Here is a 15856-nt window from a genome sequence, read left to right as displayed (position 1 = left end):
CAAAGTCCAACATAGATACTCTTATCACAAAGGTACTTTTAAGCATTGTTCCTAAGTTAGCACTTAAATAGCATATAGTAGAAAAATAAGGATCTTCCAATTATAACATAAAATATATCTTTGGCATCCATAGAGTTATCCAGTGAGCTATGTAACTCTTACCTGATATCCTCCCAGTAGGGTGTACTAATAGGCTGAGTCTTTGGAAGTTATTTATATATGATTCTGTGAGGGTTTTTTTTCAATATGCATGCTAAAATGTGGTGAAAATGTTAACGCCTTTCAAAGGAAAAAAAAGCAAATGAGTCATGAGATTAGTCAGTGGCCCCGACTAAAGTTCAAAACTACTTCCCTGAAGTAGTAAATTCTTGATGAAATCAGGTTTTACACCATGACAAGAGTAAAATCTCTGTCTTATCTAACTTCTTACAGTTAGCAAAACAATAACTTGGAGATATCCTTGCCATGAAATAGCCCATAAAAATGTTATGATGTTAAGTGTATGATTCAAAAGACTCTGTCTTTAAAATAACAACTCAATTTGGTTTGCTCTTAATATCAACAAATCTGAACTAGTGTCTAAAGCCCCATCTATTTGTTGGAGGCACCATTCGAGAAAACTAAACACGAACTCTCTATAAACTTAAAACCTGAATTTCATGTTTGATTCCACAGCTGCATTATTTTACTGAGCAGGAGCATTTAAATATGTAAGCGTAAAAAAGCCTTGTCAAAAGACAAATAGTCCCAAAATATTTTTGACTCCACTAGAACATTAAAAGCCATATTGAGTTTTCCTTCTAAAAACTGCCATCTTCTTAAAAGCAAAACAACCAGTAGAATATCCAGAAGTAACCTCTGAAGCGATCAAGTCCAGTAGTCTCTGCTAGATGCCTTTTTAACTCTCCCTCATCTGATTTCACCCCAACCACCCAAACTCATCTTCCTCCTGTTCTGAGTTTGTAATGAAAACACAGTGTTGGATGAGCCAGGAGAGTTCATTTATGGTTAACATTCTCCCTGGTCGTGAGACCCAACTCTTTCCAAAAAGACAGCAAAAAACCACTGTGCCGAGAAGCAGCAGTTTATTCTGCCACTGAATAACTTCGTAACCTGCTCTGAAAAGCTCAAATTCTGCTCTCCATTTCATAGCTGTAAATCTCAGTTGCTCACTTTTCTGAATTTTGAGGTTATTGGGAGTTATTTAATGATTTCTTTACCTACATTAACCCACTTTCCTGATGTTGGTACTAGGCTGATGCATAAGATGGCTATTCTGAAGCTGACTTGAGAATCCCTCTATTTTACACATGTCTAAAGAACACTCTTGTCAGTGCTGGTACCATTAACATCCCCTGGGAGAGCAGAATGTGGGTTCATCATGTGAACTAGGAATGCACTGGAGAACCTCCATTACTTTTTAAAAATTACCATCTGAAAGCAATGAATGCTAAGCCATAATTCAAGGTATTAGTTAGGTATTGGAAAGGATACCGAAATGAATCCTGCACAACTGTGGCCATTAATTTCAATGCAAGTTAAACCAATCTGAACACCAGTGACCCAAACACAATATGAACAATACAAACACTAGTGCAGTACTAACTAAGAAAGTGCTGTTAATGTCATTGGTTCAAAACATAAGATTGGTTTACAGTTATCAGTGTGTTGCCTGAGTGACCTGCACTAATCTCATCACAGTTGGAATATATTCATAAACTAAAGCAATGATTGCTCAATCCTTATGAGCAATGCCAGTAACAGAAATATGAACAAAGTATGGAAGCAGATGTAGCAATAATGGATTGCATCTACTATTATTGACGTAGGCAGACTATTTATAACCTAACTATAAGAAGTTGGTTTGTCATCAAGTGTATTATACATTTTATTTAAATTGAAAAGTTAAAAGTTGGAAATGGAAAAAAAAGAGACCTGCCATATGGGAGGCACTACATTTGCTTTGTCTCCCACGACATTACAGTGCCCACTTCTGAACCAAACCTTTGGTTTGTTCTAAAGAAATCTACATCTGATAATTCCAAAAGGACAAATAAAATGTGTGTATTTCCCCAGGTTTTCAAACCAACAATTACATCCGGCCGAGATTCAGATATAGGAAAATAAGTATTAATTCGCCTAGTCTTCATTATTTCAATGAAGTTTTTCCTGTCTTCTAGTGAGAAAACATGCATGAGTGAAGTTCCTATGGGACTGGATTTATTTCAGAGAAAAAGCAAAAAAAGAACACCTTTTGAAAGGTTTTTAGTTTCTAGTAGATATTAGGACAAAAATACTTGTGGGTTCCCTGCTTCCATCAGAACACAAGAAGGATTGCTATGCAAATCACTAGAAGCTGTTTCTTCACTGACTTCAAGCAGTGCTCTGACCACCTAGGAGGTGGTGACACAAATATCTCATTCTGCATTATTGTGAGAATCTAGTAAGAAAAGGCACTGGCTCTTGGGCAAATCACTTTTTAATAAGTCAAATCTCAAAAATCGGCTTTGCACATAACGATAATTAATGGATATTTATGTGTCATTGAATTAGGGAGCTGTATTTACTTTTTTCATTCTACATCCAGTTTTCCAGTACAATATTATTATCACTGTAGTTATTGTTATAACACTGATAATGACACCAAGCACAGCAGGGCTCTGCTATGCCAAGAGCTATACTAATCCATAGGGAGAAAAAGGGCCTCACCACAAAGAGTGCAATCCCTATTTTTTTTTATTAGTTTCCAGTGCTCCGCACTATGGGGCTGGTCAGCAGGAACAGATGGAAGAGGAAGAGCAGTTTCTGGACTCTAAATTATTTGTCTTGGATTTTAATTTTTTCCCCACTTTAATAGTAATCTCACCTATGATTGCAAAAACAAGCCTTCTATATGACAGTAAATGATGCAAAGGAGTCTGCATGAACTTGCTGAGAGCCTGAAACAATAAAGTCTCCAGGTCCTGCCCCTTTCAGTCTAACTGTGGATAGTCCAGTGCCATTGCTGATAGTTTGAACATGGACAAAAGCAGCTATTTTCCTGATGATCAACAGGTAGAAGAGAAGACATGAGAACATAGCATGAAGATGTTTGCCTACTTTTCCTAAAATGTGGACAATAGGGAAAGGATGGAGCACAAGGGGGATTCCTCTTCATTTCCTAGAGGTGGAATGTGGAAGCTATATGCATTGCATAAACTCTGAACCGCTGAAGGTCACTGGGTTATAGTAATATAAATAGTCACACTAGAACAAAAATGACTCCTAAATCAACACCGGTTTTGTGCATCAAATTAACTCTGTTGCTTGAGGTCACAGTAACAGTCCTTTCCCCAACCATATGAAAATGATATTGCTATTAATAGTGATAATCATAGGGAATGTGAAAATGAAGCACTACAAACTGAGCAGGAAAAAGCTTACCTTTTGTCTTACATATCTGATGTTCCTCAAGTCTTGAAAGAGCAGGATCAGCATCTGCCTGGAACTAAGGATGCCGAAACTGGAGACACTATGGCAAGACTGTCAAAAGGAATCACAGAATGGCTGAGGTTGGAAAGGACCTCTGGAAATCCTCTGGTCCATCCCCCTTGCTCAAGCAGGGATGCCTAGAGCTTCTTTCCCAGGACCATATCTGGATGGTTTTTTAATATGTCTGAGGAGGGAGACTCCAGAACCTCCCTTCAGGTATTATATACATTGATAAGTCCCCCCCAAGCCTTCCCTTCTCCAGGATGAACAGTGCCAGCTCTATCAGCTTCCCCCTTTTTAAGAGAGGTAGGAGATGCTCCAGTCCCTTAATCATCTTCATGGCTCTTCGCTGGACTCTCTCCAGTATGTCCATGTCTCTCTTGTACTGGGAAGTCCAGAACTGGACCCAGCACTCCAGGTAGGGCCTCACCAGTGCTGAGTAGAGGGGAAGGATCACCTCCCTTCACCTGCTGGCAATGATTTGTCTAATGTGGCCCAGGATACCATTGGTCTTCTTTGCTGTAAGGGCACATTGCTGGCTCATGAGTAGGGTTCATCTTGGATTCAATTCATCAATGGATTGAGAGCAGCCTTGAGGAGAAGGACTTGGGAGTGTTGGTGGATGAAAAGCTCAACATGATCCAGCAATGTGCGCTTGCAGCCCAGAAAGCCAACCATTTCCTGGGCTGCATCAAAAGAAGCATGACCAGCAGATCGAGGGAGGTGATTCTCCCCCTGTACTCCGCTCTTGTGAGACCCCACCTGGAGTACTGCGTCCAGCTCTGGGGCTCCCAACATAAGAAGAACATGGAGCTATTGGAGTGAGTCCAGAAGAGGGCCACGACGATGATCAGAGGGCTGGAGCACCTCTCCTATGAAGACACACTGAGAGAACTGGGCTTGTTCAGCCTGGAGAAGAGAAGGCTCTGGGGACACCTTAGAGCAGCCTTCCAGTACTGAAAGGGGCCTACAGGAAAGCTGGAGAAGGACTGTTTACAAAGGCATGTAGTGATAGAACAAGGGGTAATGGCCTTAAGCTGAAGGAGCGTAGATTTAGATTAGATATAAGGAAAAAATTCTTCACTGTGAGAGTAGTGAGGCACTGGAACAGGTTGCCTAGAGAAGCTGTGGATGCCCCGTCCCTGGAAGTGTTCAAGGCCAGGTTGGATGGGTCTTTGGGCAACCTGGTGTGGTGGAGGGTGTCTCTGCCCATGGCAGGGGGGTTGGAGTTAGATGATCTTTGAGGTCCCTTCCAACCCAAACCATTCTATGATTCTATGGTTCTATGATCTCATTTAAGCTGAGCTACCTAAATGTTAGGCACATAGTCTATGCTAGCCATCTAGCTTTCTTCTTCAAAGACAACAGACAAAAAGCCTGCAGTGGGAAAATCAGATCAATTTAGATGAAATTAGATAAATCCACTTTCACTGCTGAATGCAGTAGAAGAATATTTTTCCTCAATACTCTTTTTCATATATGCAGGGATTCCATTAATTCTTTTACCATGCATTTAATGTGAAATCTAAAATAAGCTGGTTGTGTAACAAGACTACCAGTTTCGTATTCAGAATCACAGCTTAGAAAGAAATACCACATCCTGTCAAAATCTCCAACTTTCTCTGTTCCTGATTCATGACGTTGCATTTAGCTATTTCAAAATGTTTCCCTGGCAATTCTGCTATTAAGTAATAGTATCTGATATCAAGGCTTAAATTGAGATGTTTAAACTGTTTGCTTTGTTTTGTTTTGTTTTAAAATAGAGCAGAACTGTGCATGAAAAGATATACTTAAAAAAAGAAAACTAGCCTTGAACCATTGGGAAAAGTCATGTGTAGCCTTTACAATACATACAAGTAAGCATTTTCATAGAATCATAGAATACCAGGTTGGAAGGGACCTCAAGGATCATCTGGTCCAACCTTTCTTGGCAAAAGCATGGTCTAGACAAGATGGCCCAGCACCCTGTCTAGCTGAAAAGTGTCCAGTGTTGGGGAATCCACCGCTTCCCTGGGGAGATTATTCCAATGGCTGATTGTTCTCATTGTGAAAAATTTTCCTCTTGTGTCCAATCGGAATGTCCCCAGGAGTAACTTGCACCCATTACCCCTCACCTTTTCCCTGTGACTCCTTGTAAAAAGGGAGTCTCCATCTTCTTTGTAGCCAGCCTTTCAATACTGGAACATGGTGATAAGGTCTCCTCTAAGCTTTCTTTTCTCAAGGCTGAACAAACCCAGTTCTCTTAGCCTTTCCTTATATTGCAGGCTTCCCAGTACTTTGATCATCTCTGTGGCCCTTCTCCGGACCCTCTCCAGCCTGTCCACATCTTTTTTGTATAGCAGGGACCAAAACCGAACACCATATTCCAGATGTGGCCTGACAAGCACTAAGTAGAGTGGGATAGTGACTTCTTTATCTCTGATGGTGATGTTCTGGTTGATGCAGCCCAGCATCCTGTTGGCTTTCTTTGCCACAGCTGCACATTCTTCACTCATATTGAGTTGTCTACCAGGACCACCAGGTCCCTTTCCACACAGTTGCTCCCCAGCTGGGTATATCCCAGCCTGTGATGCACTCTTGGATTATGTTTTGCCAGGTGCAAAACCTTGCACTTGTCCTTGTCGAATTTCATAAGGTTCTTGTTAGCCCACTCTTCCAGCCTATCCAGGTCTTCCTTCAGGATGGTTCTCCCTTCAAAGTGTCCACTTCCCCACTAAGTTTGGTATCATCAGCAAACTTCATCAGGGTACACTTAATCCCATCATCCAGATCACTTTGGAAGATATTAAACAGCATTGGGCCAAATATCAATGCCTGGGGGACCCCACTTGTGACAGATTGCCAGTTTGAAAAGGAGCTATTTACCACTACCTTCTGGGTGCAGCCTGTCAGCCGGTTCCCACCCACCACACAGACCACTTGTCTAGACCATACCACATCAGTTTCTCCAGGAGGCGGCTGTGGGAAACTGTATGGAAAGGCTTGGAGAAACCCAGGTAGACAATGTCCAGTTCTTGCCCCACATCAACTGAGCAGGTTACATTGTCGTAGAAGGCAATCAGGTTTGTCAAGCATGATTTGCCCCTGGTGAATCTGTGCTGGCTTTTCTGAATCACATGCTTCATTTGACTTATGAGAGTCCCCAGGAGGGTTTGTTCCGTAACATTCCTAGGGACTGAAGTAAGACTGATCGGCCTATAATTTCCTGGTTCTTCCTTTAAGCCTTTCTTGTAGATGGGTGGCATTGGCCTTCTTCCAGTCTTCTGGGACATCCCCCGATCTCCATGACTTCTCAGATATTATGGAGACTGGCCTCACAACAACGTCCGCCAACTCTCTTAACAGCCTCAGGTGGATATTGTCACGGCCCATCAATTTGTAGGGGTCAGGCTCCTGTAATAGTTCACATACAACTCTTCCTTCACTGACTATGTTTGCTTCAATCTGGATCTTTGTTCCCAAGGCTTGGGGGCCAGCAGCACTGGTAAAGACAGAGGTGAAGAAAGTGTTGAGAACCTCTGCCTTTTCAGCATTGTTGATGACTAATACACCTCTCCTGTTTAACAGTAGGCCAGTATTTTCCTTGTGTTTCTGCTAGTTGTTTATGTACCTCAAAAACATTTTCTTGCAGTTTTTGACATTTCTGGCCAATTTCAATTTGAGCTGGGCTTTTGTTTTTATTGAGCTGAGCTTTTGCTTTTCTAACTGCATCTCTTAATGCAATGCTGGAGGTTGGGACTGAAATATAGTCCTGCTTTTGTGGGTCACCAGGGTCCAAGGTTCCTCATTCTCTGTGATATCTGCCACAGGAGCACGGTTCTGAAAACACTTATCTATCTCTGTCTCGGCCTCTCTAATACTGCACAGCCTTATAAATGTTTCCTGCAACTCGGCCACCTGACGTAGCCGATCATCAACCTGTGCACATGTTTTGCAGGTACTTACCTTTTCTCCAGAAGGGTCTGGGCACTTCCAACCTACCCTCTGTACTAAAGTCTCCTTCCTTGCCAATTCCATCTGGGCGGAAGCATCGGACATCTCAGGGGCTTTTGCTGTAGAAACAATGGTTTTAACTCTGAGGGCAGTGCCCACCATTATGGCAGAGACTTAGAGCACTTCCCGGGGCTGTGGGTCTACAAGCAGGGTGCACCAGCCTTCTTGTGCAAACTGCTGCACAAATGCCCAAGCCGCGTCAGCCTCTCTCACAAGAGCTGCCAGCTCCCAGTAGGGCGCTCTGCTCTTCTTCGCGTTCCCCCAGGCCCTGGGGACTCCCCTGTACACCTCAGTCTAGCGCTCAGCCACAGAACTTACCATTACCACAGCAGTGTGCCTCGCTGACTTTCCTTAATATTCAAGAGCAGATAATTTATACTTTTCCCCAGCATTAAATTATTGGACAATTAAGATTTTTAATGCAGAAATAAATTGTGCAAATTTAAATCTAGCCTGTAACCAAAACAGTAATAGCATAAGTACAAGAGAGGCTCCCTCTTTGACAGTTAACAAACTGTAGCCTGAGGCCTCAACCAACAGCTCAATCAACTCAAAACTGTTTCTTTAAGAAAAGCTGGTTTTCTTCCTGGTTCCTATAGACCTGTAAACAGCTCAAGTGCGTGTATCAGCCTTTGGAGATTGGCAGGCTGTTAGAGGATTACAGACAGCAAACAACCTTTCACAGAAATTGCATCTTCTGGGAATTCATAAGGATCTTAGGCAAGTGGTGAGACAATCATATAACTCTGTTTAAATATACATATGTGTTACCAAAGGGAATTTCTAACTGGCCAAATGTACAGGTTGTTTTGCCAGTCTTGTAGACAGCGATATCATATTTCACTGTTTTAAGAAACTTCACATACATTTACACACAAGACATGCACACATACCCCATAGACCAGCTCATGAAGTACAAATGGCTGTTATCCAACAGAGAGATAACTATAGTCAAAGGAATTAAATAATCCACTTGCAGGATCTCAGATACACCAAGTACACACATTCATATTTATAGTTAAAAAAAGCAGTCAGTAACCATATAACTAAACATGTAGATAAACACTCCACTGTAGATATATCTCTGGGACTAAGAAGCAGGCAGACTAAGAGACAGAGCTTCTCACTAATAAAAGAATTCTAAGATGTATTTTGTGTTATAGGCTCCCTAAGATCCACCTCAGACTTCTGCAGTTCAGGGTACACTTCCAGCATTTATTTATAATTCTTAACAGCACTATCTCCAACACAAGGAACAAACAGGTTAACAACAGCCCAGGAGAAAGACTATTGATGACTTCTGCTCACCTGTGGGCTTGCCTCCCTCATTTCTTGCTTCCCTGCAAGCATGGCTAAGTGGCATGTCAACAAGAGATGTGGGAAATGCTCATTTTCATAGAATCACAGTATGATTCAGTTTGGCAGGGACCTGTGGAGATCATCTGCTTCAACTCCTCTGCTCAAGCAGGTACACCTAAAGTTAAAGGTAGTCAGCAGAGTTCTGTGAAAACAGGGAAGTTGAAGTGAGGCTCCAAAACACATAAGTAATGGGAGTAGAACAATTTTGACTTACCTAAAAAAGGCATTCCATGGTGTAGAAACCTGCATGCAATGACCCTTTTATTTTCTATACTCCATCCTGAAACTCCAACAAAGATTATTTTTGTTTTCTGATTAAAAACATCTTACAAAGCATGTGTTCATCTACAATTGTCAACAGGAAGACAACACAGACTGGATCCAAATAAACATTTCAAGAGCTACCTCAAGATTTCAGTGAATGTTAGGCACTTAAAAGACAAATTTAATTAAACAAACAAACAAACCAACAAACATGCTCACCCAGCAGTCATCTAATCCTGGAGATGAACTGACAAGATTCCTTTATTTTCAACTTAAAAGACCCCTGAGCTCCTGTTGTTGCTATCCTGTTGACACCCAAAAGTGCTGTGGTCTGAAAAAGTAAGCAACACAGCAAGCCTATGAGGTTCTAGACAGACACACTAGACACTCCTATGAACTCAATTTGGTTTATCAGGCCCAGAGCACACTTACCTCAACCAGCATGAGCGGGTCATTTTAAAACACAGCACTGATGACATTCATTTCTTTGTTCACCGGAGATGGTGACACGCATATTCAGCCATTAGCCGGAGCTAATAAATTGTTCATCACAATGAGTTTCTAAAAGTCATCTGTCCTACAATGCTCCTGTAGGCACCAGAGAATCACTAGGAAGGTTTTGCACCTTCTACCCTGAATTATTTTGTTATTTGAGTCAGTAACTGTTTCAGATAAAACCCTTAGTCTTGATTGGGAACCAGAATGAATCATTTCACCTCCCAAATGAACTGAGCCTAGCCTCCAGGCTGCAGAGCCAAGCTCCTTTGTGCTTGCCTACTTGGTGTTCTCTCCTTACACAACCACCCAAGTTCAAGGGACTCATACCCATGCTCTACCCTTCCTGAATAGGGGCTGTAACCAATAAGATGCTGCTGAAGAAGCTGGCAACTCTTCACCTTGTTGCTGGTCACTTCTTTTAACTCCACGTACACAGAAGTACCCATCTGCAGCCTGCAAAACATGGGATGATCAGTGCCACCCAGACTTGTCATTTCCTCTTGTTTACTGGTATGTAGGACTTCTTCCCACTCCTTAATCTCTGCATTTGTTATTGTTCAGCCTTCTGAGGCTCCTGTCTCTTCATTCCACTGGGGGACTATAGCCACCTACCTTTAGCTTCTGGATTCACTGCTAAAGGCTGCAAATCTATCAGCAAGGTGAGTGCCCACCACCCAAATCTTAAAGTGGGCCTACCCACCAAATGACAGTTTATCCCTGTTTCTGGCTATAGTATTCCTTATAAATCCACAGTACTCTTCAGCAAGCAAGGTCAAAATGACACAGGTCCCAAAGGTTTTGATTTACCCTTCCCATCTCCCAGTAGAGTCAGTGGAGGTCTACCAACAGAATTCAGACAGTACGGGGAATATCTGGAAATTTCTGCTGTGCTGGGGCCCAAAGTGCAAGGCATGATTATGTTTTTCTGCGCCCTACACAGAAAAGCTGTATGCAAATGGATAGAGGGTTCTGATCAGGTAAAATAAAGGAGCAATTTCTCAAAAAATTTCCAGTTCACTGTACTGATTTTGGCTAGGATAAAGTTAAATTTCTTCATAGTAGTTTGTAAGGGGCTATGTTTTGGATTTTTGCTGAGAATAGGCTGATAACACAGGGATGTTTTAGTTACTGCTGAGCGTGCTTACACAGCATAAAGGTGTTTTCTGCTCCTCACACTGCCCTGCCAGTGACTAGGCGGGGGGTGCACAAAAAGTTGGGAAGCGACACAGTGGAACAGCTGACCAAAGGGATATCCTATACCATATGATGTCATGCTCAGCAATAAAACTAGGGGAGGGAAGCTGGTGGGAGGGCCACTGCTCAGGGACTGTCTGGGCATCCGTCATTTGTTGACAAGCAATTGTTTTCATTTGTATTGTTTGTTTTTCTTGGGTTTTATTTTCCTCTCCCTTTGTTGTTTTTTTTTCCTTACATTTTTTAAATGTCGTCTTAATTATTAAACTGCTTTTACCTCAACCCACAAGTTTCTTTTTCACTTTTACCCTTCTGATTCTCCCCGCCATCTCACCACGGGGGGGAGTGAGTGAGCAGCTGTGTGGTACCTAGTTGCCAGCCAGGGTTAAACCACGACATTCACTCAGGAGAGATAGCAAAAGAGAAATGCCCACCTCCCTCCCTTTACTTTTTAAGAAAAGGCTAGTAGTAGTAACTTCTGATTTCTTCAGAAATGGTATAGGCACAGTTCATGCTACCCTGTGGCAGAGGAATGGACTACCAATGCTATGATGGTCTGACAATAGTAAAACTCAACGCTTTTCAGGAGTGGATCAAAATAAAGAAATAGCTCTCAGTGCTACATTTCCGGAGTGAGCAATAGAACAGAAATGGCCCAGCTGTGCCCACCACAACCTGAAATTGCAGACCTCAATTCCTGCTGCCATGGCAGACCTAGACGATCATTTTTCTCTATAACTGGTCAGACCCACGATACAGCCTGGCAGTGACAAGCACGAGCACAGCACAGAGGTTTGCCATAGAGCATAAGGACTTTTGAGGAAGAAAGGTGGGTAAGCAAAAGGCTGCATGCAGTCTCGACATAAATAGTAAAGGGAAAGACCTAGGTTCCTCCCTGTTTGTACGTGTAGCTCAGCAGTCACCCTGAAGTGGGTGGTCAAGGAGTCTCAGGCAAAAGATGCAGCAGTTCTGCAACGTCAACTTTTGGCATTGCTTGTCAACGTGAATCCTCTTATGGCTCAGACCTCAGCTGATACCAGTGTTTTTCTATACAGTTTATACCATATAAAAGAAAAGAGCCTATGGCTTCCCATAGTGTCAAAAAATCACTGGCAATTTTCTCTCCACATCTGTGGTGGGGCTTCTTCTGGGCCAAGGCGTGTTATGGATGTGACAGAGGCTGGACTGAGGACAAGGACTCTCTCTGCTGCATTCGTAAAACACAAAGAAATCACATTATGCTGCCTTCAAGACCTGGGTCTGCCCTGCATAAAAAAGTTTCTCTTTGAGGGTAAAATAAAGTTATAACATACTTTGGTTTAAAATTCTATGGGGCATACCATTCCAAAGCATTCATAACAGTCACTGTTGATACAGCTAGTTTTAAAGCGCAAAATGTCATAAACTTACAATTGCCCATGACCATAATTACAGACTGTATACTGAAGTCACATAAAATAAAACAGATTCCTGAAAAGTTAGTTGATTATTTTCCCTTATTATACTGAGATATTGAGCAATGTTCAAACAATTCATGATTTCTTCTGAAAGCTGTAGAAAAGGTTCAAAGTGCCAAGTAAAATGGCATTTCTTGACAACTTTTCTCTTAGAAAATTAGTCTAAAAAGAATCGTGATGTAATCTTCAACTCCCACATATTTTCCTGAATGACCAAAAAAAATCAACCAAACAAGAGAGGAACCAAAAAGCCCCTTTGAACCTTCAAAATCACAAAGAGGATCCCATTCAGAGACAGATATCATTATGTTGCTCCAAACGAAACCATAAAGATGATGATGCATACTTGACTCAATTTTCCCCTAAGGAAGGAAGGATTACCTTGCTTATCCCTCAGCAGGGCACTCCCCAACAGGGTTATGTTATCTTGCATGTCTTGCAAGACAAGAACTCTCTGAGAGGACAATCACAAAGCTAAAAAAGGAAGACAGGTAGCTAAAGGTGTTCAAGGAGACTTTGGGAGAGGAAAAATAATGTACTGCTGTGCCAAAACTAATCACTCCTTTGGTCTGCCTGCCTGCTGAGGTTCTGTTCCACATCAATATACAGTCCTCCCCAAAGAGGAAGAATGGGTTGGTTTGTTGGTCTTTTGTTTATGGACTTTTTAACTCAGCCCATTCTCAATAATGCATAAGACTTCAAAGGGATTTGAAATAGAATCGTAGAATTATTGAATGGTTTGGGTTGGAAGGGACCTTCAAAAGTCACCTAGTCCAATCCCCCCTGCAACAAGCAGGGACATCTTCAACTAGATCAGGTTGCTCAAGAGGCCCATCCAACCTGACCTTGAATGTTTCCAGGGATGGGGCATCTACCACCTCTCTGGGCCACCTGTTCCAGTGTTTCACTACCCTCATTGTAGAAAATGTCTTCCTTATATCTAGTCTGAATCTACCCTCTTTTAGTTTAGAAACATTTTGCCTTGACCTATCGCAACAGGCCCTATTAAAAAGTCTGTCCTCATCTTTCTTATAAGCATCCTTTAAGTGTTGAAAGGCTGCAATAAGGCATCCCTGGAGCCTTCTCTTCTCCAGGCTGAACAACCCCAACTCTCTCAGCCTTTCCTCACAGGGGAGGTGTTCCATCCCTCTGACCATTTTTGTGGCCCTCCTGTGGACGCACTCCAACAGGTCCATGTCTTTCCTGTACTGAGGACTCCAGAGCTGGGTGCAGTGCTCCAGGTGGGGTCTCACCAGAGAGGAGTAGAGGGGCAGAATCACCCTCTTCGACCTGCTGGCCACACTTCTTTTTATGCGGCATAGGATACAGTTGTCTTTCTGGGCTGCAAGCGCACATCCCCCAGTCCGTATTGATACTGGGGGTTGCCACAATGCAGGTGCAGGACCTTGCACTTGGCCTTGTTGAACCTCATGAGGTCACAAGGGCTCACTTCTTGAGCTTTTCCAGGTCTCTCTGAATGTGGTTTAAAACCACATGTCAATAAAAATATATAGGCACAGATAGATCCACACAAGCAGACTTCATACAATTCCATGTTTGCATCAGCAACAGAAGATATTACTCAGATACACACATCCATAATAAAGAAAGATAAATGCCAGGAGAACCTAAATTGATCTGAGAAGGAGATACCTTCTCTAACATCCTGTTGGCACAGAACCACTGGCACAGAAGGGCAATGATTACATTGGTTGTGTAGTTGGCAGAAACTTTCCATCTCAGGGATGTATAAAATTACCTTCCTGTAGATGAAATGTGGAGAGGTATGAAAGGTCATCCCTTATATGGATAACAGAATAAATACACACATTGGCCCCTTTGATATCTTTGTTGTGTATCTGAGCTCTGCTGAATCAAAGTTTAGTTTGTGCTCAGATCAGTATTCTCTGATACATAAATATTCAAAATAACAAGTTACTGTTTCAAAAAACTAAAAAAACTATGAACAAAGCCCAAACAGACATTGGCTGATCAAAGAAAGAGTAAGAGAGAGGCACTGTACTTTCACTCTGCAGTTTTTCTCCATAAATAATGTGCATTTACAGTTCCTGAAGATTTTCAAGACCTCACTGACCATTTTACGAGGAAGCTTATAAACATGTACGCAATAAAAAAAGCAGCCTGCAAAGATAACATACTCCTCATTAATAAGACACTGATTAGATAGGCAAACTTTTTACAGTTGTCATGGAAGTAAGTTGTGAAATCATTTATATGCATTAAGGAAAGTGAAATTTTATGGACCTTTTATAAGGAAGTACAAGTACAAATGTTGATTAGGTGCTTCAGCAGCTTCACGTTACATCACACTCATAACGCTCCAGGGTTTTAAAAGTATAATTTAGAGCACTCCTCATGGGAAACCTCATGATTCTGAAATCACAGTGGAGATAGATAGGAATTTTTCTTTATGTCAGCTTGAAAAGAAATATCCCCAGAGCTAAAGTAATAAAATGTGGCAGCTCACCTTGCCTTTCCTGTATCCCAATAAGCTGAAATTCTATCTATCCCTATGATGTACAATAGAAACAGCATATCAGCCCGACAGTTAAAATACTTATGCAACTTCATTCTTCCTAAAAAGAAAAAAGAAAACTCAAATAACCATAGAAATACCTGAAGAGCCTCACACCAAGATGGTCCCAGAACATGCCTAACACATATTGACAGCTCAGACATCAGGTAAGGCAGCGACAACTTTTTGCACAACATGGCTGCCTCTGTGTTGATGTTGTCCCCACCTACATAATGCCTAAGGTTACCATATTCACAGGAAACACCAGTCTCATCATCAAGCAGAGGCACAGTAGCCACTCATCCTGCTAGCGCTCAGCGGGTGGCAATCACACAGAGTCACTGTGCACCCCCAAAACGAGGAAGAGCAGACCCTCAACATGAATAAACATCTGTTAGTTCCGGGTCTTGGTGCCAGAATAAATACTCGGTTTTCTCTGGAATCTAAATAGATAAGCCGCCCAGGAGCCACTCAGGAATTCACCTCCCATCTGGCTGCCCTCATCACCAGGCCACCCCCATTGTTTCTTTGTGGGCATTCTCCTGAAATGCAATTCTTTCCTGCATGCTGGCTGGTGAGGGCACAGAGAGCACACATCTCCCAGGTGATAGCCCACAGCTTGACAGTCAGACTGTTTGTTTTGGATACAGGGGTTTGAAGTGCTGCATTTCCCACGTCATCTGCAGTCATGTAACCTCAGGGTCACAGACTGTCACTGCCTAGTACAGGCAGCAAAGTCCTCTTGTCTCACCCATGCATGCATGCAAACTGAGGCAGTAGCTAGGCAGCCCACAGGGCACTTGTATTGACACACACTGGAGCTCAGCTAGCTCAGTTGGTAGAGCATGGGACTCTTAATCCCAGGATCATGGGTTTGAGCCCCATGTTGGGTGCTGAAAAGGACTGTGGTGGGTTGACCCTCCAGAGTTGCTTTATCACTGCCCCTCCTTAACTAGGCAGGGGAGAAAAAGTATAACGAAAGGGTTGTGGGTCAAGATAAGGACAGAGAGAGATCACTCCCCAATCATCGTCACAGGCAAAACAGACTAAACTTAGAGAAAAATTCATCTAATTTATTATCAAG

The 15856-nt window shown here is 42.3% G+C and overlaps 1 non-coding gene across 1 annotated transcript; it reads left to right on the top strand.

Moving 5' to 3' along the window:
• The first annotated feature begins 15592 nt into the window (after positions 1 to 15592).
• Positions 15593 to 15665, top strand: TRNAK-CUU (transfer RNA lysine (anticodon CUU)). Its single transcript has one exon. It is a non-coding gene; the product is annotated as a tRNA-Lys (tRNA).
• Positions 15666 to 15856: the final 191 nt, after the last annotated feature.

This window comes from Balearica regulorum, chromosome 2 (assembly GCF_011004875.1).
Source record: "Balearica regulorum gibbericeps isolate bBalReg1 chromosome 2, bBalReg1.pri, whole genome shotgun sequence".
Lineage (NCBI taxonomy): Eukaryota > Metazoa > Chordata > Aves > Gruiformes > Gruidae > Balearica > Balearica regulorum.
The sequence above is the reverse complement of the archived record's forward strand: the minus strand, read 5'-3'. Positions and strand labels throughout refer to the sequence as shown.